The 24,440-nt window shown below is 36.8% G+C and overlaps 1 non-coding gene across 1 annotated transcript; it reads right to left on the minus strand.

The window, feature by feature from the left end:
• Positions 1-23,815: 23,815 nt before the first annotated feature.
• LOC115067708 lies at positions 23,816-23,922 on the minus strand. Its single transcript, XR_003847078.1, has one exon. It is a non-coding gene; the product is annotated as a U6 spliceosomal RNA (small nuclear RNA).
• Between the last annotated feature and the right edge of the window lie 518 nt (positions 23,923-24,440).

Genomic DNA, 24,440 nt, shown 5'->3' on the forward strand with positions numbered 1-24,440 from the left:
GAAGTCCTAAAACCAAAGCAGTTAATATTTAGCATGCTCTCTCCAGGTTCAAAATGCCTTGATGTCTCCCACCTGCAGAACAGAAGGTTCCTGGAGAGCATTACAATACAGTGCTTGGGAAACGGAGTCCAGGGATTTTTATAGTAAAACTTTGGGAAGATACAAGATGGTACTTACAACTGACCTAAAAACTCCTAAAAGACAACAAAAAGTTGACTGAAAAAATGTATCGTACCTAAGCTTAGGATGCAAACATCCATTCCATTCTAATAATCTAACAGGGTTTATAACTTATTGTCACTTAAAACAATAATCACACGTAGCTTACCAACATACTTTTTATAGCCAGTACTTGATCTCCAACGTATTCTTGTTCCTTGAATCACAAAAGAAAAGTTAAAAGTAGAATAAAGATTAGTGAAAAATTTAAATATAAAAAAGAATGCATTTAGTTCCAATAACAGAATACTCTAATAACTGGGTTGTTGAGGCTAAAGACATGACTCAGGGGTTAAGAGCATTTGCTGCTCTTGCAGAGGACACAGGTTTGGTTCCCAGTATCAAATTGGCAGCTAACAACCATCTGTAACTCCCGTTCAAGGGGATCTGCCTCAATCTTCTGGCCCCCATGGGCATTACATGACACAGGTGCACTTATACATGCAAGCAATACACTCATATACACAAAATAAAATATATTTTTTACAGTAACCAGTATGTTGCTATGCTAGACCTAATTATTTTCAACTCCTTTCCCCTTGAATGATTTTTCTACATATGTATATGGCTGTGTGTATATTTGTGTGTAGTTGCACAACTACCATGCTATCACTTAAGACTGAATTGATCATTAAAGTAGTTGAAAAAGTACTTCCCATAAATAAAACAAAATGCATGTTTTAGGACACATATCTGTCAGTGTACTGATTTTTTTGTTCACCAAATTTCTATTATTTACTCTGTAATAAGGATCAGCCTATCTTTTTGATCTACAGAAAAGAAATAGACATATAATATCCCAGCCCGTATGAGGTTTTAAACTTATATGATAAACAGACACTGATAAAATGATTATCCATCTCAATATAAAATATGAAGATGATGTAAACTTACACTGAGACTAGAAAGCAGCACATTAAGGAAATTTCAGTCTAGAAGTACGTGATGTTCATGTGTGTCTTCTGTCAAGCCATGTGTGCTTCGGTCTTTTGCCATCTAAAGTAATCAGATTGTTTTCTTGCTTTTGAGCTGTTTGAATCCCTTGTACATTTTGGATATGAACCCCTTACTAGATAGATGTTGCCAGTATTTTCCCAGCATGAAAGTAGTATTTTGTCTTGTTAATAATTTCCTTTGCTTTGCAGAAGCATTTTAGTTTGATATAGTTTCACCTATTTACTTTTGCTTTTGCTTTTGTTGGCATGTTTTCCAAAGTTATATACAAAAAGTCATTACCCAGATAAATATCATTGGAACTTTTCACCTATGGCTAACACGTGCATGAAAAAATGTCTCAGCATCATTAATCATCAGGGAAATGCAAGGCAAAAATCACAATAAAACCTCATACCTGTTACCACAACTGTTTTTAGAAAGACAAGCGATAAGCCAAGGTTTCAGGCATGTAGATAAATGCTTACAATTGCTCTCTGCTAATGGGAATATCAATTAGTACAAGCTTTCTGAAAACAGTACGGAGACTCCTCAAAAAGATAAAACTCTCATAAGATCCAAGAATCAGAGTACTCAATATATACTTCATTGATAAGAAATCAATGGTAAAAGAGATACCGTCTATATATTGTAGAATTAATTATAACACTTAGGACATTAAATCGATCTAAGTATCCATAGGTTTGTGTGTAAAGAAAAATAATTCTACGTATACAAAATGAATTATTTTTCAGTCTTATTAAGGAAAGAAATTTTGTCATTGTTGAGAGTAAAGAAAACATTTAGTTAAGTAAAATAACTAGGTATGAAAAGATAAATATATGAACTAATTTACATATAACAGCTAAGAATGTTGAATGAACAGATGTATCGAGTAGAATAATGATTCCAGTTTCTCAGGAGAGATTTAGATTTATTGACCAAAAGGAGACATTTATTGCATTTATGATATCTATTACACATTGTTCCTATAGTTAATAATGAAATATTGTACACTTTAAACGTTCTATTACTAGACTCTAAGTGTCTCACAAAAATTATGAGGTAATCCACGGGCATTGCACAACACAGGGGCACTGACACACATGCAGTCAATAAACTAACACACTAAAACTAATAGATAAAATGTTAAAACAATTATGAGATAATAAGTATGCAAATTCGAGTGAGTTACTCTATTATGTATGTTTCAGAAAAATCATGTTATTTACCTAAACATTCAAAATTCAATTAAAATATTTAAAAATATGTGCCACATGCTCACAGTTTAGCATATTACTTAATTTCTTAGTGAAATAGTGACATATAATTCTGAAAAAATAAGAAAAACACAAAATAGATAAAGCATTGTCAGATAATCTAATGGTATTAAATATCCTTCCTATCAGGACTAGGTTATGATACAAGGAAATGGTTTTTAAACTTACCTTTAGTTTTTAAAATGGTGCTGTGGTGTAGATTTTCCTCCCATCTTTGAAGATAATGCAGCAAATGAATCACAGAGAACATACATCAACTCATGAACCAAGACAAAGATGTTACCATTAACTAGGAAAATAAATTGAGACATAGTGGTTAGGCTTTATAATAACTATTTTAGTCAGATCTTGAAATATCTTTAATAGCTCCACTTAAGCATGGGCAGAAATGTTCTTTGAATTAATGATGTTCCTGATGGTCCCTGATATTTCTTACTCCTTGAATTAATGAGATAGAATAAACTGCTACCGTCAGCAACAAAAGTAAATATTGTACATCAACTCCAGGGGAATTCAACAAGTTTGCTTCAAAGAAGAAATGTATCAATGCTATTGTAATTATATTTTCTTGATATGATTATTTTTACTTTTTGTTCTATTCTCTCTCATGTATATATGTGTGTGGCATGTGTGTATGTCTGGTCTGTTTACATGGTCACGTAAGGAGTCCAAGGCTGATGTTGGGAATCTTCCTCCATTGCTTTTATACTGTATTCATTGAGGCAAGACCTCTCAATCAAACCCAGAACTTGCACGGACTTTTGTCAATCAGTTTGTTAAAGGATTCCGACTCTGCTGTCCTCCTTCTAAGGCTGGAATTATAGGTGAGCCACCAAGCCAACCTGGCTTTAACGTGGGTTTTGGGGGAATGAAGTCCCATCCTATTTATTGCAAGAAAAATGCTTTAAGTCTTGAACCATCTCCCTAGTCCTCCCGTTAAATTTTTTAAACTAAGACTTAAGATAGCTATACTGTAGTTTATGTTGTGACAATCAAATATGTATTTTATTTTGTTCATCTAGATTCTTCGAAAACCCTTTTTATTCATTTAGAGATCCTACTTTTCTAAGCAGATACAAAATTCCTCATTCTACAAGGAGCAGCTTTCAGAGTGATATCTATCATCAACATTATTTTAACTCACACACATGTAATGTAACATATAAGATGAGATTTTGTGCTCTATACAATAACACTTTCTGGAAGCATTTGATAAGAGTGTGCATTTTCTAATATCAAAACTATACTAAATATTTTGCATACAAATAGTCTCATTGGAAATATTACTTCTATAACAAAGTTTTATTAAGTAATAAGAAAAAGAAAGTAATAAATATCATGAAACAAAATTTATTAACAGTGCATTACTGATAGTACAAGTTTAGAAATTCATTTTGAGGGCTGGAGAGATGGTTCAGTGGGGAAGAGTATTGGCTTCTCTTGCAGAGGACCCAGGTTTGATTCCCAGCACACAGGTGGCATCTGAGGAGGGATCTGATGCCTGCTTCTGACCTCCATGGGCATTTCATGACCCAGGTGCACTTATATTTATGCAGGCAATACACTCATACACATAAAATAAAAATAATAAAAATAAAATATTTAAAAGAAATTTATTTTCCTTTGAGTTGTGTTTGATAAAAATATTTTTATCTCCATATTTATCAAGATTAATAAACATTCATCTTTTTGTAACACATTTTCCATAGAATACAAATGTATTAGAAGTTGAAGTAGTAACTACGAAAAACATGTAGTATAATTCAGAGGTTAAAGTGTAATTTGATATGAGTGTAATTAAATTTTAGCATATTACTATCTCTCCCCAAGTAAATTATGAAATCACAACTCACTAACACTAACATAGTTTACAAAACAAGTAGTGGAGAAATTTCATATAACAAAAGCAGTCTATCTAATCAGAAAGGATTTTTTTCTCCTAATTTTAGGTAAGGTTAGACAAGATGTATTATTGGATCTCCTTTGGGCTCAGAATAAGGAGCCTGAGCACAGGTCAAAGAAATGTGGGTAGATGTGATTGATGCTTAACACATGTAAAACTAATATACAAATGATTATGTAACCTTCCATACCCTCTAGTTTTCTCTGAAATTATAAGCATAGAGTATTGAGTTGGGCACAAAAAGAGATGGAAAAGCTGTTAGATAGAGCCTGAAATCACAGCATGATTGCAAGGAGCAGAATCAGAGCCCATGGCTCTGTGAATATGAGCTAAAGTGTAAAGTAGACTGAATGCATAACTTTGCTGTGATAAGCTATTGATACTATGTGGTTGTTACAGTATCTAAAGTTAATTGTGCTTAAAACATGGTGAGAAATTTTAGGTCCTGCTCTGTCATATGTTCTTACAAGCCTAAAGGAGTTAGAGTCACAATACGCACAGGCCATGTGAGAGAAATATTGTTTCCTGAGTTCTATATAATTGGCTTGTTTCCTCTTAGCAATTAATGTGGTCTCAGTTTCTTCTCCTGTTCTATGATGAAAGACTAACATAAACAACTTAAGGGAGAAAAGGTTTATTCTGGCTCACACTACAAGGGTACAATCCATCATGGCAGGGAAGACAAGAGAGAGTGTCCTGAGGCAGCTGTTCACATCCCGCTTCTCAGCTCTCTTCACTTACACAGTACAGGATCCCAGTCAGTGAACTGTGTCATCCAGTGGGCTGGTCTTCCCACCTCAATGCCTTCAGGAAATCCCCCATAGGCCTTCACAGAGACCAGCCTCCCAGGTCATCCTAGATTCTGCCAAGTTGACAATTGACACTCATCCTGTCCCCTATGTGAAATGTTGTCTAGTGATGACTGCATAGAAAATAGTAAGTTGACTAGAATTATACATAGATGATTTTAGACATGAGTCTACAATCTCTGCTAATAAAGTTTAATCAGAAAATACACATATACCTACCAGGTGGTTTTTTTTTTTAATTCAATAATTTTTTTAAATGAGCTCTTAAAATTTCATAAAACATTTCCCACTCAAATTCAGATGCCCTCCCCCATCCATGCCTTCCCCTAACCCCCTTCTGAAAACTATGCACTTTGCCAAGTGGTTATTTTTTATTTTAACTTTTGTATATGAGTATTTTTCCTGTCTGTATGTAAGTGCACCATGTGCATTCATTTCCCACAGAGGTCAGAAAAAGCTGTTGAATCTCTTGGAACTGGACCCATAGACAGTTGTTAGTTGCTATGTAGGTACTGGGAACCGAGCCCAGGTCCTCTGCAAGAGCAACCAGTATTTTAACCACCTAGTTATTTCTCTAGGCCCTCCAAACATTCTTCAAAAGATAATTTTTTATTTTCCTTTTTAAAACTGAATTTTTGTGATCTTCATACAATATATTTCTGGTATTTAGATCACCTCCCCTACCCTCACCTCACCTTATTTTTTCCCCAGTTATGTACTCTATTATGTACATAGATTGATAGATGTATAGATAGATATGATATGATAAAGGGCCTATAGAATAATTTGTGTTTCCAAATGTCCTTCAGTGTTGGTCCATCCATTTGAGCCTGGTTAACCCAAGAATCTTATCCTTGAAACAGACTGATTCTCATCCTCCCAGAAGTCATCAGTTGCCACAATTTCCTTAAGTCGGGTTGGAGCTTCTTACTGACTTTTTCATGTCTATGCTGAATATTTTTCTGGCTTGAGGTTGCATTTGACTTGTGCATGCTGTCACGAATGTTATGAGTTCATTTAATTAACTGACCAGATGTCCAGAAAACTCTGTTTCCTTGTGGTCTTCACTACTCTCTGGTTCTTAAATTTTTTCTGCCCCTACTTCCACAATCATCCCTGAACTTTGGGAGGCAAAAGTGTGATATAGGTGTCTTATTCAAAGAGAAGCACTCTGCAGCCTCTTGTTCTCTGTATGTTGGCCAATTGCAGCTTTTTATGTTATTCACTATCTATTACATAATGAAACTCTCTGGTGAGAGCTTTGAGGTGCATTTATCTATGGCCATAACAATAAATTTTCTCTTTGAACAAACTAGGAGCCTACTTCACTACATAGAATAAGAAATAACATCTCAGAGTCCAGAACACAAAACATTAGACCATGGGACCTGCTCACAGCATGCACAAGAAATCCCGTGTAAAATAAAACCAGACAAAAACACAAACAAACAATAAACAAAACCAGCATAGAAGTAGGGAAGTGGATAGAAAAACCCAACCCTAGTTGAGGAATTTTTGGCAGTAAATACCTGCTGGGAAGAGGAAAGTCATTCTTTTTTAAGTATGTGACTCTATTCTGGGTAAGTTAACCAGGCTGCACTGAATGGACTCACAATGAAGAACACACGGGCACAAGTTTTACTTGATTGGCCTTGAATATATATATATATATGTATATACGTTTGTATGTATGATACGGGGGTCCATGAAGTAAAGTGAGGGCATTAAAGGGGGTAAAGATAGGGGAAGGAGTTCTAAATATGGAAAAAATATATTGTATGAATTTCACAAAATTTCAACAAATGACAAAGAAATAACATCTCAATTGATGGGAGAGCAATCTCATGTAGGTTTTATCTCCTAATGATAAAATCATTTAAATCACATGAGAAGGAAACAAATTGCTGTTTTCTTCATGATATTGTATATTTTACAATGAACAGTAGGGCACATGCATGTATTTCTTGTCAAATAAATATTACTCATAAACTCTGATATGTCAGCTCATTTATGTCATTCTTAATTTGGAAGCACTTGCAGAACTTCTCCTGAATTATAGAACCATCAATTTTTCTTACAAACTCTTGCTCTGACTTATTTTATCTCTCCTAATTAGTCATTAAAATGTAAACATAGTGAAAATATATTCATACTGAAAAGAATACCTACAACCTTCCCTTGTGCCTTCCCTCAATAAATGGCTATTTGTTCATATTCTCTTTTTTGAAAACTGTCTCATCATTTTTCCTCTATCTTATTTCTCCCCCATAATTCACAATTCCTTAAAAATATGTCTTTTAATTGTTGTAGGAAAATTCTTTAATGCATAAGAATAACACAATATTTAATAAACACTGTAGAATGGAGTAATTAGGGAATTATTGCCTTGTCCTTTTTTTTGTTTCTTTTCTTTTTACTTAAATTTTCATTTATGTATATGAGTTTTGTGTGTCTGAGTGAACACATGCCATATGTATGCAAATGCCTGCAGAGGCCCACTGTGGGCATCAGATCTCCTGAATATGGAGTGTTAAGACATTGTGAGCCACTCAACATGGGTGTTGGAAACCAAATTAAGGTCCTCTGGAAGAACAGAAAGCATTCCTAACCACCAAGTCACTTTTTAGCTCCTTCGTTGTCTTAAAAAAAAAACTGATGAAAGTAAGTCATAAAGAAAAAAAAAAAAAACTTCTAATATTAATAGAGCAGAAAAAGTGCTAGCTAGAAAGAAAGAAAGAAAAAATCTTCCTGAAGAAAGACTTCTCTTATCTTTTCCAGGCTCCTTAGCCCATCACATTTAGAAAGTATTGTTGGTTAAATAATTATCTATCTTATCTGTCATTAGACAATCACTTGCCATTTGCTTTCTGTGTTCTTACTGTGAAGAGCTCAGATCACATTCAATGTTAGAATTGCCTAATTGATTTCTTCCTATACTCCCTCAAGAAAAGCTTCTCATTACAGTTAGTGTCACTTTAGTTCCTCCTTTGATGTTTAACTTTGATAATTTGAGAAAAGACAAGCTCCATTTAAATCTTTAAATTAAAATGATCATTTTATCTTTTGAGATTTGAAGAGGCCCCACAGTGTGTTATCACTACTGACCTTCAGTCAGAGTACCTGCAAGCTAATATTTGCGAGCCACCAACGAGTTTACAACTGTGTCCGAGCCAGTGTTTAAAATGAAGGCACAGAGCCTGATGCTTCTAGCTGTGGTCACTGAACACATGCAAAGGAAAGATTCTAAAAACAAAACAAAACAAACTTTCTTTGAGGGTTTGAAATAAAAGGAAACAGTGTTTCTTGCTGAGACTTAGATCACCACTATTACTATGAGGGTTTCTTGATGAAGCTTCATCCATTTCCTTTCTTTTAGTTTGTGAGAAATAGGTTGACTTTTAAGCATGTTAGCTGCCTTTGATATTTTATAGTTTTTAAAATTATTTTAGACATTTTGCCAGCATATTAGTCATTATCATAATTCCAACACAAATGTTTGAAACTTAAGACTATGAAAAAATCTTAGCCCTGTAGGTCACTTTGCTTCTATATCTAAATCCTTGTCTATACTTATGTGCATGTGTGACTCTACATGCATTTGATTATTATGAAATATGCTCATCGATGTTAAACTTCTTAAAATATAAATTCACAACACAATAGGTCTGTGCAATCTGCATTCAGAACAAGTTAATACATGCCCCCACCCTTCCCTTCACAATGCTTTCAAATCATGGCTTCTTCCATGTCCTGCAAACGTTGTGACCATCCTGAATTGATTATAATTTCCTCATTTTCTGAGTTTTCACTTACACACACACACACACACACACACACACACACACACCACATAACTATAAATTGATGGTACTCGATAGCTGACTCAGCAGCTAAGAGCACATGTGAAATTGTGAAAACCTGAGTTCAGATTCCAGCATCCAGATAACAAGCACAGCTTCCCACAAATACCTGTTACTCCAGAGGGGGGTTGGGGGGAGTCTGGTGCTCTCTTCTGATTCTCGTTCATGAACAGGTATACTTACCTATACACAAAAATGTGTCTACAACCACACAGACATAAGGCTCACATATAAATAAGTGAAACAAATGTTAATAAATAGATAAGTACAAATGTTCTTTGACATGAAAATGTGGCATCATCTGAGTTCATTTCATGATTCCATACCTTGTTGAGCTTTGATCTACTTTTTTTTTTTCATTTTCACTTAATTGTACTATTTCCTGGTAAAAATAAAACATTACCTTACTTTTTTGGACAAAAGAATATTTCTTCTTTGGCTGGAAGGATGGCTCACTGGTTAAGAGCACTGGCTGCTTTTGCAGAGGACCCTGTTTTGGTTCTCAGCACCTACATGGCAGTTAATAACCACTTCAATTCAGGGGGACCCAGTGCCTTCTTGACTCTATGGACATTCTGCAACATGGGTACACTTACATACACACAGACAAAACACACACATGCACACAAATATACATATATTTATATCACTCACATATGTATAAATTATAGCCATATTTGTAGAAAACAAACACAACTGGATTTTTATTAAATAGTGAAATTACTTGCTAATAAGATATGAAAAGCTTCAGATTTATAAGGCAATGTCAAACCTTCCAAATTTTTGTTTTCACTTCCATCAGCAGTGTGCACCAATATACACTGCTTAGACTGCCACAAACACTTCTTGCTATCATTTTCATTTTACACGTACTTACCTGTACAGTGAATTCCAACTTTGGCATTGGGAACTTTCCATATAAGCACAAGAATTTAGGTAACTTCTTCTTAAAAGAGTTATAGAATTAAATATCTTCCTTGTTAAAGTAGATATTTAAGTTTTTTCTTATTTTATGTTTTGGATGGTACGATGTTCTTAAAGCATTTTTGCATCTTTTCTTCTATCCAGCTTACCTCTTCTATCATTTGCTGATGAAACAAATTTTTACTTTTTTTTCTCTATAATTTGTTTGCTTGTTTAAGACAGGGTCTTCTTATAGCCCCAGCTGGCCTGGAACTTCCTATTTAGACAATTCCAGGCTGGCCTTGATCTCACAGTGATCCTTTTGCTTCTGCCTCCTGAGTGCTGGGAGTAAAGACGTGCACCACTACGCCCAGCTTATTCTCCCTGTACAGAAGCATGCAATGCAGTTCATACTGATGTCCCATTGACTTGCACATAAAAATTCAGTTTCCCTCAGTTTTCCTAGGTGTCTTTAGAGAACAGATGGGTTTTCCTCACTATCCTGCAGTGGTGACTGTGTTATAAATCAGCTTTCATGCATAAATCAATCAGGTCTCTTCACTAGCTAGTTGTTAGTTCTAGTGTAATAAGCATTTGTTGTGTTCTGTAAAATTATGACTTCCAAGGGAACCAATATTTTCCACTGGTGCTTTAACAGTCTTGACTCTGATTACAAGCTTTTCTGTCTCAATTAAATTTTAGAATTAATAGAGATTTTATTTGAATCACATTGTGTAACTATAGGAGTATTCTCCTGTCAACAGATAATTGAGAATTGCAGTCTTTGCGATTATATCCAACTACTTGTTTGAGTTTTTGTTGTTGTCTTTTTTCCTACTCCTCCTCTTCATCATCTTCTTCTTTCTTAATGTTTATTTTTTGCATAGAAATTTTACTCACATTTTGTTATTTTCAGTCCTAGGTATGGGATCTTATTTGCTGTTGTTATAAATGATATAAACAGATTTTATATTCATTTTTAAAAATGCTTTGACATAGTTTCAAAGATAAAGGACTATTAATTGCACTTATCTGTTTCAATAATTTGTTATCCACTTTTGACTTTCATCTATATAAAGATGATGTATGCAAATAACCAACATTTTACATGTGAAATTAATTTAATTCTTCTTTCTGATCTACTGATGATAATACAATTTCAACATTAAATAAAAGAAGAAAGATTAAAGAAAAGATTAAAAAAACAAAGAAAAAAAAACCCAATTTTCTTTCCCATTGCAAGGGAAACATATTTCAAGGTTCTATCACACACACACAAAAAAAATGTTTCTTGGTATTGTTTCAGATAACTTTATTTGAGTAATATTATGAATTTATTATATTACAGATATTTTAAAAATTAGGAAAATACTTGTTGTGAATGTATTTATCCTGTGTTCATCAAAGTCAAGATTTATTTTAATGATTTTCCTAATGTTATGGTGATATTTTGAAAATTTAAAAATATATCAAACCCACAGATTATGCAGCAACCTTTGTATTATTTTTCTGGACTTAGTTGCTTAATATGTTAAGACCCATGCACCAGTAGTCTAATAATATTAGTATTAAATTTTTCCTTGATTTTAATTTTAGCATTATGATGAAATCTTTTTTAAATCATGTGAATCTGTGTATAAGTACATGCATGTGTATATTTGCATGTGTATATATGCAAGTATCTGTGTGCATATTCATGTGGATCTACTTGCACGTGTGTGTATGTGTGGCAGCCTCAGGTGTCCTTTCTAGGGAACATCCACATTGAATTTTGGTACAAGATTTCCCACTGGTCTTGAACTTTCCTTGAAATCTAGGTTGGCTAGCCAAAGTGGATCTACCTCTCTCTACCTCCCCAGCACTGAGACTAGAGACTCACACCACCACACTAGGCTTTTGTACCCAGGTTATGGAGATTGAGTTTAGGTACTCGGTTTGTGTAGTGAAGACTATGGATAGAAATCTCTACCCTGGTAGATATCCTTTATTATGCTAGTATGAGTTCGGCTTTGAATTTGATTTAGAAAGCTGATTTTAATTTTTATAGTAATTAACATACAAAGATATGCTAGCATCTGGTCATTTCTGTAAATAGCTCAAATGTCTTTAAAAGAGCATGTGCTTTGTTGCTGCTATGCACAGAATGCTGTGCATGTATATTAATCTGTGACTGATCCTGTAGACTTTGTGGTGTGCTTTCTAATCTGTCTCCTCGCTCTCCTTATTTCATCCCTCTCACTCTTTCTCTTATCTCATTTACTCTCAGTAGAATTTGTTTTTCTTTTGTATATTTGCTTACTATATTGTTAATTTCTAATATTCATTAAATCCTTATATTCCTATTATATTTAGAAATTTGATTTTCTTCTATGCTTACATATTCAATTAAATGTAAATTTTCCTCTGGGGATAATTTTAAATTTAGATCACATTTTGAAATCCTAGCATTTTCATTATCTTTCATCTGAAAGCATTTTATAATTGCCACTGTGACTTCCTATTTAACCCATTTGTTATTTAGAAATACATTTCCCTACATCTAAGCATATGGGAACTTTGTTTTTAGATTGATAGCAATGCATTTAGAGAATGTATTCTGTATAAATTTAAGCTTTTGAATGTTGCTGAAATATGCTAGCATCTGGTCATTGCCGCAAATAGCCCATATGTTTTTGAAAAGAATGTGCATTTTGTTGTTGCTATGCACAGAATTCAATTTCTTTAAGTTAATTTGTGAATGATACTTTTCAATGCATGTGCATCTTTTTAAAAGTATACAGACACACACACATATACACACACATATACTTTGTATATACCTATTTGAGATGTGGGTTCATTTCCACTTCAGATATACTAAACTTTTCTTTATATAAGGTGATACTATAAAACTGTTTACACATATTTTATAGTGCTATGAATTTAATTATTTATATATTCAGTGTCATTTAAGTGTGTAATTTTATTTGTTTTCATTAATTCACTTTATCAAATAAGACTGAAATTTCATTGGAATATTATGTATATGTTTTTCTTTTCATCTACACTTTTGGTACATTTCTGTTTCAAAAAAATTTTTTTTGAGCTTTTGTACATTTCACATCAGTTCTTAATCAAATCATGATGCTCTCCCCCATCCATGCCCACATAGGGCCCCACACTAGGCCCCATATATTCTGCCATACATATTAAGCACCACACGGTCAAGCATTTTACCCAGATGTCCTTTGGTGCAACTTCATCCACTGGAGTCTATTCAGCCTATCTAGAGATGTTAAGGAATGTCTACTCTCTCTCTCTCAGGCTAGGGTCAGCCCTCTTCCCATTTCCCATGCACCACACTGGGCTCTTGTCTGCTTGAGTCAGCACTGGCCTGTGCGGGTCACCACCATTGCCACAAGTTCACAAGAGCAAGCTTCCAGTGGCCAGAAAAGCTCCCTCTTAGACTCTTTCTGCTACCTCTTTTGAAATGGTTCCTGACTCGTAGGTGGGTAAAGTTTAAGACAGGAGTCCTATCCAAGGACATACACTCTGCAGTCTCTTATTCTCTAAAATTTAGCCAGTTGTGGCCTTCTGTGTACATCACACCCTGTTGTATAGGAAGCTTCACTGGTGGGAACTGAGGGGTGCACCAGTATTCCCTCCACCTCCTGTTCCACTATGTTCCATGAACTTTAGATATAGAGGTTTCACTGTAGATATGTCACCTGGGTCTGGGAATCTCTAAGATGTATATTCTCTGTGTGTGACCAGTTGTGGAACGCTGCAGTAGCCTCTAATCAATGAACAAAGAAGCTTCTTTGATGAGTGGTATTGTATGCTTGTCTGTTAATATAAGGATAAATATTTAGCATATGGCAAGAAATTTAATTTAGCTAGAGCTATGACAGAAGGGTTTTCTCTAGGATCTATGATCTCTCAGGAAATATATATTTAGCTATAATTACAATATCACCGCCCATTGAGGAGCTTTGCAGTTATTTAGAATATCAGTGCCACTACTGCACCAATAGAGTTGGTTTGCTGTGCCAGTTGTTATGTTAATTTGGCTTTAGGACTGGGTTGGACTATTGATTGATTTTCTCCCTTAGCAGCTTACACAGAATTCTTTAGAACTTTGAGAGAAAGTCTTCAGGGAAAAGGTTTCCAGGTCAGTTCCTGCTGCATTGCTTCAATTCCTGTGTCTGAATTATGACCTGTTTTCATCAGTAGGGCCTTACTTTTGAGTTCTGGGATATAATGAAGGCCTCCAGCAATAGCCTCCTCCATTATTTTAGTACTCCCTTGGACTACTTGGACCAACCACTCAAAGAGAGGTCTCTCCTGTCTGGCACTGTGCTCCTTGCCATACAGTCCCCAGGTATACACATACACTAATGTTCAGACACCATATGTGTATTTCTCAGGGAGTTCCCAAACCAATACATTTTCCTGTCTTCCAACACTACCCATGATCCATTCATCTCTCCTCTCCCTCCCCAATCCAAGGGCCCAACATCATTCCCATGTTCCTCCCATAAGAACCACCTCCCCCATCCTCCTTCTCTTGAGTTCCCTCTTTCCCAATTTCCATGATATCCTGCAAGTTCCTCCGTCCCCCTCCCAGCTGAACACTCCCAATTTCCCCTTCTGTCTGCCTTTGTAACACTTGTTCCCTAATATCCCCCTCTTTCCAGATTTTTCTTTCCCTTAACTTCCTTGTTTCCTGTACACTTTCCAGGCTCCTGCTATTTCATCAAGATAAATGTTTACATATAAAGGATCAGTGTTATGATCTGCAAATGAGGAAGAACATACATTGCTTGTTTTTCTGAGTTTGTGTTACTTCTCTTAATATAAGTCTCTAGCTCCATCCATTTGCCTGCAAATTCCATCTTTTCTTACTGCTTAGTAGAACTCTATTGTGCAAATGTACCACACTTTCGTTATCCATTTCTCAGCTGAGGGACATTTTGGTTGTTTCCATTTCTTAGCTATTCTGGAAAGAGCAGCAACAAACATAGATGTACAGGTATCTTTACAGTAGGACGAGTCCTTTGGGTATATGCCAAGGAGTGTTATAATCAGATCATATGGTAAATTCATTTTTAGTTTTGTATTTATTTTATTTTATTTTATTTTATTTTTTGGTCTTTTTAAAACAGGGTCTCTCTGTAGCCCCAGCTGTCCTAGAACTCACTATGTAGACCAGGCTGGCCTTGAACTCACAGAGATCTGACTGCCTGTGCCTCCCGAGTGCTGGGATTAAAGATGTGTGCCACCACTTCCCACCTCATTTTACTTTTTTAAGAGTTCTCCACACTACTTTGCAAAGAGGTCACACAACTTTGCAATCCCACCAGGATCATGGGCAAAAGGCTGGAGGCCAATGGCCTGTACATTTCAAATATGGGAAAGGAAAAGCCTATGCCTGTGTCTTTGTAAGTCACCCCGTCCCAAATGTCATATAAACTATGCAAAATCCAAATAGAATGCCTTACATCTGTTTGTCAGCCCTGGGCCTCAGAGGGAGCCAATGTGGGTCTCCCAAGAAGGGAGAGGAGAAAATTTAATGAAACACCCTTTCTCCACATCCGTATCAGCAGTTTGTGATTTTCATTCTCTTGATCTTAGCAAGTCTTATTGGGGTAAACTGGAAACTTAAAGTGTTTTTTATCTGCATTTATCTAATTACTAAGGATGTTGAGTACTTTTTAATATGGAACTCTCTGTTCAGGCCTATAGCCCATCTTTTTTATTGGGTCATTTATTTATTTTCTTATTCTGGGTTCTTTTTTCTTTTTCTTTTTTTTTCTTTTTTATTTTTTTTTAGTTCATTGTATATTCTGGATCCTCTGTGGGATACGTCGCCTGTGAAGATTTTCTCCTACCCAGTGGGCTTCCACTTTGCTTCCTCAGTTGCATTTTTTTGCTGTACAGAAGCTTTATAGCTTAATGAGGTCCCACTTGTTGTTTCTTGACCTTAATTCCTGGACAAATGATGTCCAATTTAGAAAGTCCTTCCCTATGCCTGTATCTTGGAAGGTATTGCTTGTGTTTTCTTCAAACAGTTTCAGACTTTCAGGTTTTACTTTAGGGAATTTGATTGATTTTGGAGTTGACTTTTTTCCAATTTAATTCTTCTACAGGTGGCAATCCAATTTTGCCAGCACAATTTATTGATGATGCTGTCTTCCTCCATTGTGTGTTCTTTGCACTCCTGTCAAATATCAAGTGACTGAAATTGTATGTATTCAGTTTGGATCTTCTACTGTGTTCCATTGATCTCCATTTCTATTTTTGTGTCAGTACCATGCTGTTTTTATTATTATATCTCTGTAACATAATCTGAGATCTGATATGTTGATCTCTCCAGCATTCTTTTTGTTTAAGATTGCTTTGGCTATCTGGGGTCTTTTGTGATTCCATATGAACTTTAGGATTTGTTTAGATCTTTGAAGAATGTCATGGGTATATTACTAGCATTGCATTGAATCTATAGATTTCTTCTGTTAAGATGGTAATTTTTAAAACAGTAATTCTATCAATCCATAAGCATGGCAGATTCTTCCAACTCATGGAGTCTCCCTTTATTTCTTTATTAAAGACTTGAAATTCTCATTGTAGAGAACTTTAATGTCTTTGGTTAGGTTTATGCCTAAATATTTTACTTTCTAAGGTTATTGTGAATGACAGGATTTTCTTAAATGCTTCTTCTCATTGCTCGTTATTGGTATATAGAAAGGTTACTGATTCTTGAAAGTTGATTTTGTAATCTGCCATTTTACTGAAAATATTACCATTTATAGAAGGTTTCTGGTAGAATTTTTATGATCTCTTACATACAATATCATCTGCAAAGAGTGATAATTTTACCCTCTCTTTTCAATTAGTACTCCTTCAATTTCCTTCACTTGTCTTATTAGTCTCACAAGAGTTGCCAGCACTATATTGAAAAGGAGTGCAGATAGTAGACATCCTTGTCTGGTTCCTGATTTTAATGGGAATGCTTCCAGTTTTTCTCTATTTTGCATGATATTGGCTATGGGTTTGTTGGACATGGCCTTAATTATGTTGACGTATATTCCCTCCAGTCCAATTCTCTCAAGGATTTTTACATGAATGCCTGTTATATTTTGTCAAATGCTTTTTCTGAATCTATTGCGATAACCTGTGATTTTCGCCTTTATGTTCATTTATATGTTTCATTTATTGACATATATATTGAGCCATCCCTGCATCTCTGAAATAAAGTCGAGTTGATCCTGGTGGATGACCTTTTGGATGTGTGTCTGTATGTGGATTGTAAGTACTTTATTGAGAATCTTTGCAGCTATGTTCATTAAAAATATGGGTCTATAGTTTTCCTTTTTGTTATGTTTTTTCCTGGGTTTGGTATTTCAGGGATACTGGCTTCACAGACAGAGTTTTGGAGTTCTCACTCTGTTACTATTTTTTGAATAATTTAAAAGTGCTAGGTCTAGATCTTCTTTGAATATCTGGTAAAATTCTCCTGTGAATCCTATGTGGTCATGGGCTTTTTTTAGTCAGGAGATTTAGCATTATTGTGTCAATTTCCTTATTTGTAATGGGTCTGCTTATGCTGCTGATCTCTTCTTGGTTTAACTTTAGTAGTTTCCATGAATTTAGAAATTCATCCATTTCTTTTAGATTTTCAAATTTAATAGAGTGTAGGTTTTTGAAGTATTATCTTATAATGTTTTGAATTTTAGGTGTGTCTGTTGTACTGTTTCCATTTTCATCTCTGATTTTATTAATTTGGATTTTTTTTTCCTTTCTTTGGGTTAACCGGGCTTAGGGTCTGTCCATGTTGTTTCACTTTTCAAAGAGCCCATTCTCAAATTCATTGATTCTTTGTGCTGTTCTCTTTATTTCTCTTATATTAAGATTTGCTCGGATTTTTAAATTTCTTCTCATCTAGTAAGCTTGGGGTTGGTTTGTTGTTGTCTTTTCAGAATTTTGAGTTGTACTATTAAGTCATTTATATGTGTTCTTTCTGACTTTTTAAAGTAGGCACTTAGAGCCATAAATTTCACTCTTAGACCTGCTTTTAAAGTGTCCCAGAAGTTTTATTGTGTTGTAGTATCATTTTCTTTTACACACAGGAATACTTTTATTATTTTTAAGTTCTTTTTTGATGCATTAATCATTAAGGACTGTGATGTTTAATCTCCATAAGTTCATGTAGTTATTAGAGCATATTTTCTGGTTGAATATAAGCTTAATAACATTGTGTTCTAATAGAATATATGGAATTATTTCTTTTTATTGTATTTATTGAGGTATATTTTGTGTCCCAGCATGTGGTCAGTTTTAGAGAAACTTTCATGGACACTGAGTAGAAAGTGTATTTTTTGGTCCTTGGGTAGAATATTCTGCAGTTGTCTATTAGGTCCATTTGATATATGATGTCTTTTAGTTCAGATGTCTCTCTGTTTATTCTTTGGCCAGTTGACCTATTACAGATAGTGGGGAGTTGAAGTGACCTACTGTTATTGTATTGGGGTTAATCTGTGTATTATTGTCTTGGAATACTGCTTTTATGAAAGTGGGTGACCCAGAGTTTGGTGTATATCTATTCATCATTGCAATAGCTTCTTGGTCAATTGCTCCTTTGATTAAAATGAAGGAACCCTCTTTATCTATTCCAATTTGTTTTAATTTGAAGTCTATTTTGTCAGATATTAAAATTGCAACACCTGCTTGCTTCTTAGTATCATTTGCTTGGAATATTTTTTTCCATTCTTTCACCCTAAGATAGTATCCATTCTTAAAGTTGAGATGAGTTTCTTGAAGACAACAAAAAGGTGGATTTCCTTTCTTAATTCATTCCACTAGCCTGTGCCTTTTGACTGGGGAGTTGAGGCCATTGATGTTCAAAGACATTATTGAAAGATGGGCATTGGTGTGGGAGACAGGCTTGAACCTAGGGTGAAAGTCTTATTGACAGCCATACAGCAGGCCTGAGGCAATGGCCCAACCGTTGGAGCCACAAGGAATGCCTTGTGACATTTCGCTCCCATTGGCAGATCATGAGACTGATGCTTAGAACTCACCACTCCCTAATCACCACCCTTGGAATCAAGGTATCCTACCTGCTGTACTGTGATAGGCTGCTAAACCTGTTATTCTAATAAGGTATCCTACTTGCTGTGCTGTGATTGGACCACTACCCCTATATAAGCTTGTGTCTTCCTGCAATAAAGCAGACCTGTTGACACTAAGTCTGTTATGCTAGTAAGGTATCCTACTTGCTGTACTGTGATAGAACACTAAACCTGTTATGCTAATAAGGTATCCTACTTGCTGTGCTGTGATTGGACCACCCTTATATAAGCTTGTGCCTTCCTGCAATAAAGAAGATCTGTGTCACTGAATCTGGTCTCCTTTGTCTGAATGCAGCTCCACTGACAAAGTCTCCTCACCAGCCCTGGGGTCCGGGACCAGGCAAAAGCAGCAACAACAGAAGGTGGCACTGGGCTAGCAGAAGAGTGGCCTCAGCCCAGGGCAAGGGGAGGAGCTGCTTCAATGCCTGTGAGAAAGAAGGAGTGGTGCCTGTGAGAATGGAGGAGTGGCCACCACTGGCGGTGACCGCAGCTGGCGTCCAACATGGGGCTCAAAAAACCTGACCCCACAAGGCTGTAATACTTGGGCTGTAACACTTTGGGCATCTGGTGCCCTTTTTGCTAGTAATCCTTGCATGGGTGCTCGCCGCTTTCATTCTCTTGGCTCGCTGTCTTTGTTTTAGCCTCTCATTCCTGTCTCCGCTGATCATCTTCCTGAACATCTCCTAAGTCCTTCTGAGTATGTCTTACAGGGTGAGTGACCTCCATTATGGGGAATAGTCATTCAGCTGCTCCGGCCCCTGTGCTGCTGCACTGGTTTATCTCCTCAGGAATAGGCAAATTAGAGTAACAGAGAAGGAAGTATCTAAAGTATTGGATGAAGTACTAGCTCTTGCTCCTTGGTTAACAGATTCCTGCTGTTGGGATCCAGAGCAATGGGCTTGTGAACTATGCATGGCCAGGAAGAGAGAAGTCAGGGAGGGGTGTCCATTATCTGGGCCGTTCTACCCAATTCTGACTGCCATTCTGGCCTCACTTCAGGGAGTTCCCCCCCTGATGCCCCTGAGTAGAATAATCTCATACTACAAAACATAGATAAACAAACAGAGCAACAGGCTAATGGAGATGGCCTGTCCCAGGCATTTCCAGTCAAAACCGAACTAACCGATTTCTCTTCTGATGCGGAAATGATGATTGCTGACAATAATTAGGTAAAAAATGAGGAATTAGGGTCCGAGGGTCCTCCTGATGAAAAACAGTAAGTCAAGATCACCCCTGCCCCACCATTACCAGGTGGTGGCTACCCTCCACCATCTTGTATTGGCTTTGAGGAAAAATTGGAAGTTAAGGCAGCCTTCGTTCCGCCATTACGGGGCCATGGCTACTTTCTACCATCTTGTACTAGCTCTAAGGAAGTTTCCCCCCAGTCCATCTACCCCTCCCTTCCAGAGGAGGACTGGAAGCCCCTCCTGCCTAGGCCCTTCTCCTATGATACAGTGGGTGATTTTCCAGTTTTTCCCAATTACTGTCAATCAGGGACTACAGAACCCTAATGTCTGGAATCCATATTCTCATGAAACTTTAAAAAAGCTGTGTAAGGCAGCCATTGAGGATGGCATTCATTCCCCTTGGTTTTGTCAGGTATTAGATACAATCAGCCATGTGGCCAACACCCCCATGACTGGCAGAATATTGCCTATGCCTGTCTACTGGGAGGTGATTTTCTCTTATGGAAGGCTGCTCATCAGGATGAATGCGAACAACAGGCAGAACACAATAGAAATGCCAATGTCCAAAACTTTGGGTTTGATACCTTGGTAGGGCATGGCACTTTTGAAACCCCAAAAGCCAAGGCACAGGGACCTCCTCGCTACTTTGAACAAGTGCAGCTTTGCGTGCTCCATGCTTTCCCAAGTATGTCAACTCGTGAGGATACCAAATTAATCAGATTGATACAAAAACCAGGTGAGCCTTTCTCTAACTTCATTGAAAGGTTCCAACAAAGCATTAATAGGAAAATCATCCATCGGGGGCCACTGATGCTTTGCTCAAGGATCTTGTATATGAAGGTTGCTTTACCAAGTGTCGCCTTACCATACAACCCGTTAGACACAAGGATGTCTCTGAATGGATTCTGGCCTGTCAGGATGTGGGGACCACTCAAGCTCATGCCACGGCTCTTGCTGAGGGACTGGCTGCTCACCAGCCACAGGCCAAGACAGACAAGCACAAAGGACAGGGTCATTGCTCTCACACCTGCCCTAACAAGATCTGGCAGATGGATGTTACTCACTTGCCTTCCTTTGGCAAGCTCAAATATATCCATCATATTATTGATATCTGTTGTTAATGCAAAGGCGAGGCTATGCTTGTGTCTTTCCAGATAATGTTCCAGCCCCCATTTATATCCTAGCTCAAAACATTAGAGTTGCCTGTGATGGAAAGCCTCCCTCCACAACCACCAACCCCGGAGATGACAGCCCTGACCTGGAGGAAACAGCACACCTCTCAACCACCGAGAGACTGACCCGGCATTGCAGACCATAAAAGCAACAGGCTCCAATGGCACACTGGATAACATGGGGCAACCTTAAGTATCTCACTTCGCAAGCAGAGACTATAGCCAATCAAAACCCTCAAACCAGAGGGAACTCCTTGTCCATGTTCCTTATAATTTGTGCCATCATCACTGCTAACTCCCAAATGTTAGCAACACCCCTTAACCCCCACTAACCCATCAACCTTACTTGATGGATTATTAATGTAGCCAATGAAAAGGAGGTATATTCCACGTCAAAATCTACACCCCCTGGCCAATGGTTCCCTGAACTACAGATGTACCACACTTTTGTCTGCCTTTATTGGTCCCCTTGCTTTGTTAACCCTTCTCCTGATTTTCAGACCCTGCATTGTTAATTTTGTTAAGCTAGTTCAGTTGGCTGTTGCCCCATCTCAACATCCGATCCCCTCAAATTCCCTTACTAAACTATAATTGGCTTTTTAAAAGAAAAAAAATGGGGGAGGAGATGTGGGAGACAGGCTTGAGCCAGGGTGAAAGTCTTATTGACAGCCATACAGCAGGCCTGATGCAACGGCCTGACCACTGGAGCCACAAGGAGCACCTTGTGACATTTGCTCACATTGGCAGATCATGAGACTAATGCCTAGAGCTTGCCATTCCCTAATCACCACCCTTGGAATTCCAAATTGCAACACTTAGATATGCAACAGTCAGGGTCACATGGTTTCCAAGAGTCCAGGCTCTATAATCTGAAACCCATTATACTAATGAGGCATCCTACCATTATTCTGTGATAGGACATTAAGTCTGTTATGCTAATAGGACGCTAAGTCTGTTATGCTAATAAGGTATCCTACTTGCTATACTGTGATAGGACACTAAACCCGTTATGCTAATAAGGTATCCTACTTGCTGTGCTGTGATTGGACCACAACCCCTATACAAGTTTGTGCCTTCGTGCAATAAGGCAGACCTGTGTCATTGAACCTGGTCTCCTGTGTCTGAATGTGGCTCTGCTGACACAGTCTCCTCACCAGCCCTGGGGTCGGGGACCAGGCAGAAGCAGCAACAACAGAAGGTGGCACCAGGTGAGCAGAAGAGTGGCCTCAGCCCAGGGGGAGAGGAGGAGCAGTCTCAATGCCCGTAAGAAGGAAGGAGTGGCATCCATGAGAATGAAGTAGCAGCCGCCGCAGGCAGTGACCTCACATTTCTTTATGTTTTGGTCCTGTTTTGTGTTTCTGTTATTATATCTTCCTTTGTTTTCTTTCTGTAATAAGTTGGACATTTTCATTCCTATCTTCAGTCCTTTGTATTGCTTTGAGTATTCTCTGTAGGACTGTTTTGGTGGACATGAATTCTTTCAGCCTGTTAGTGTCATGGGAAATTTTCTTTTCCCCTTAAACTATGCTAGATAGTTTTGCTGGAATAAGTATTCAGCATTGCCATCCATGGTCATTTAGAACTGGGAATATGCTGGTTCAGGCTTTTCTGGCTTTCATAGCTTGCACTGAAAAGTCAGCTGTAATTCTAATGGGTTTTTCTTTATATGTGACTTGTTATTTTTCTGTAGCAGCTTTCTGTATCCTCTCTTTGTTATGTACATTTAATGTTTCTACTATGATATGCAGTAGGGAGTTTCTGTTCTCGTCATGAGTAATTGGTGTTCTATGTGCTTCTCAAATCAGTATATGTAAGCCTTTCCTTAATTTAGCAAAGTTTTCTTCTGTAATCCTGTTGAAGATCTGTTTAATGCCACTGACCTGAGGACTTCTCCTTTATGTATGCCTATGATGCATAGACTTGGCCTTTTCATGTTGTCCCAGGTTTCCTGCAAAATGCATTCCTATGTTTTTAAAAAGGATTTTCATATGTCTTTACTTAAGGAGTAAAGATGATTAACTTTATTATCCAGTATTAATATTCTGTTTTCCATTTCATTTATTCTGCTTGTGAGGTGTTCTCCTGTTGTTTTTAAATTGGCTTAGTGAGTTTTTCAATTCCATGTTCATTTTGGTTTGGGTTTTCTTCAACATTTCTCTTTCTTTTTGAATTCACTTTTACATCATGCATTGTTTTTGATATATCATTAAGCTCCATATTTGTATATTCTTGAGGTACCATCACAAATTTATGCCTTTCCTCTTTGAGTTCTTTGTGTTGTTCATCTGTGTTTATGTTCTTTGATCATGTTTATAGCTGTTTTCTTAAATTCTGTGTTGCGAGATTCTTCAGGGTGCTTCTCATTGTAACACTCTTCTGTAGTAAATTGGGCAGTGGGGGCAAAGTCTTTTGGTTTTTTCTATTATGTGTTTTTGTATTGCCAAAATTATGAAACACTTCACAAACTTGCATATCATCCTTGCACAGGGGCCATGCTACTCTCTTCTGTATCATTCCAATCTTAGTATATGTGTTGCCAAATCGAGCACTACATTTCTCGTTTATACAGTTTTTTAAATAGTGTATTTTGTGATTTATATTTTAGATAAAACTAACAACCTTTATATGTTTTAAAGAGACATCTATTTAAATTTAATAAACTATTTTAGTTCATTTGTTTAATGTCTATACACAATCTCTTGAAACTCTGGTTTGATATTGCTCTTTAAAAGCTGGGAAGTTTTCTGATGGACTTAATAGGTTCCCTCAATTCATATCTTGAAGCTCTCAAGCAGAATGTAGGAAAGTGACTATACTTAGGAAAAATTAATGTTGCATAATATCATGAGTGGGTCTTAACAATATTATGAGTTAATTAAGGTAAAATGAAATTGTAAAACTGGGTCCTAATCCAACTGGAATAGAGTCTCTACAGAAAAAGGGAAAGCAAGAATGTGCACATGCTGTGAGTATGCAGTGTGAAGGCACAGCAAGGTGGACATATCCAACTCAAGAACCATGAACACAGAACTCTGGAGAAATTATCCCTTCAGAACACCAAGAAAAA

Source organism: Nannospalax galili, unplaced genomic scaffold (genome assembly GCF_000622305.1).
Source record: "Nannospalax galili isolate Female #2095 unplaced genomic scaffold, S.galili_v1.0 scaffold45, whole genome shotgun sequence".
NCBI lineage: Eukaryota > Metazoa > Chordata > Mammalia > Rodentia > Spalacidae > Nannospalax > Nannospalax galili.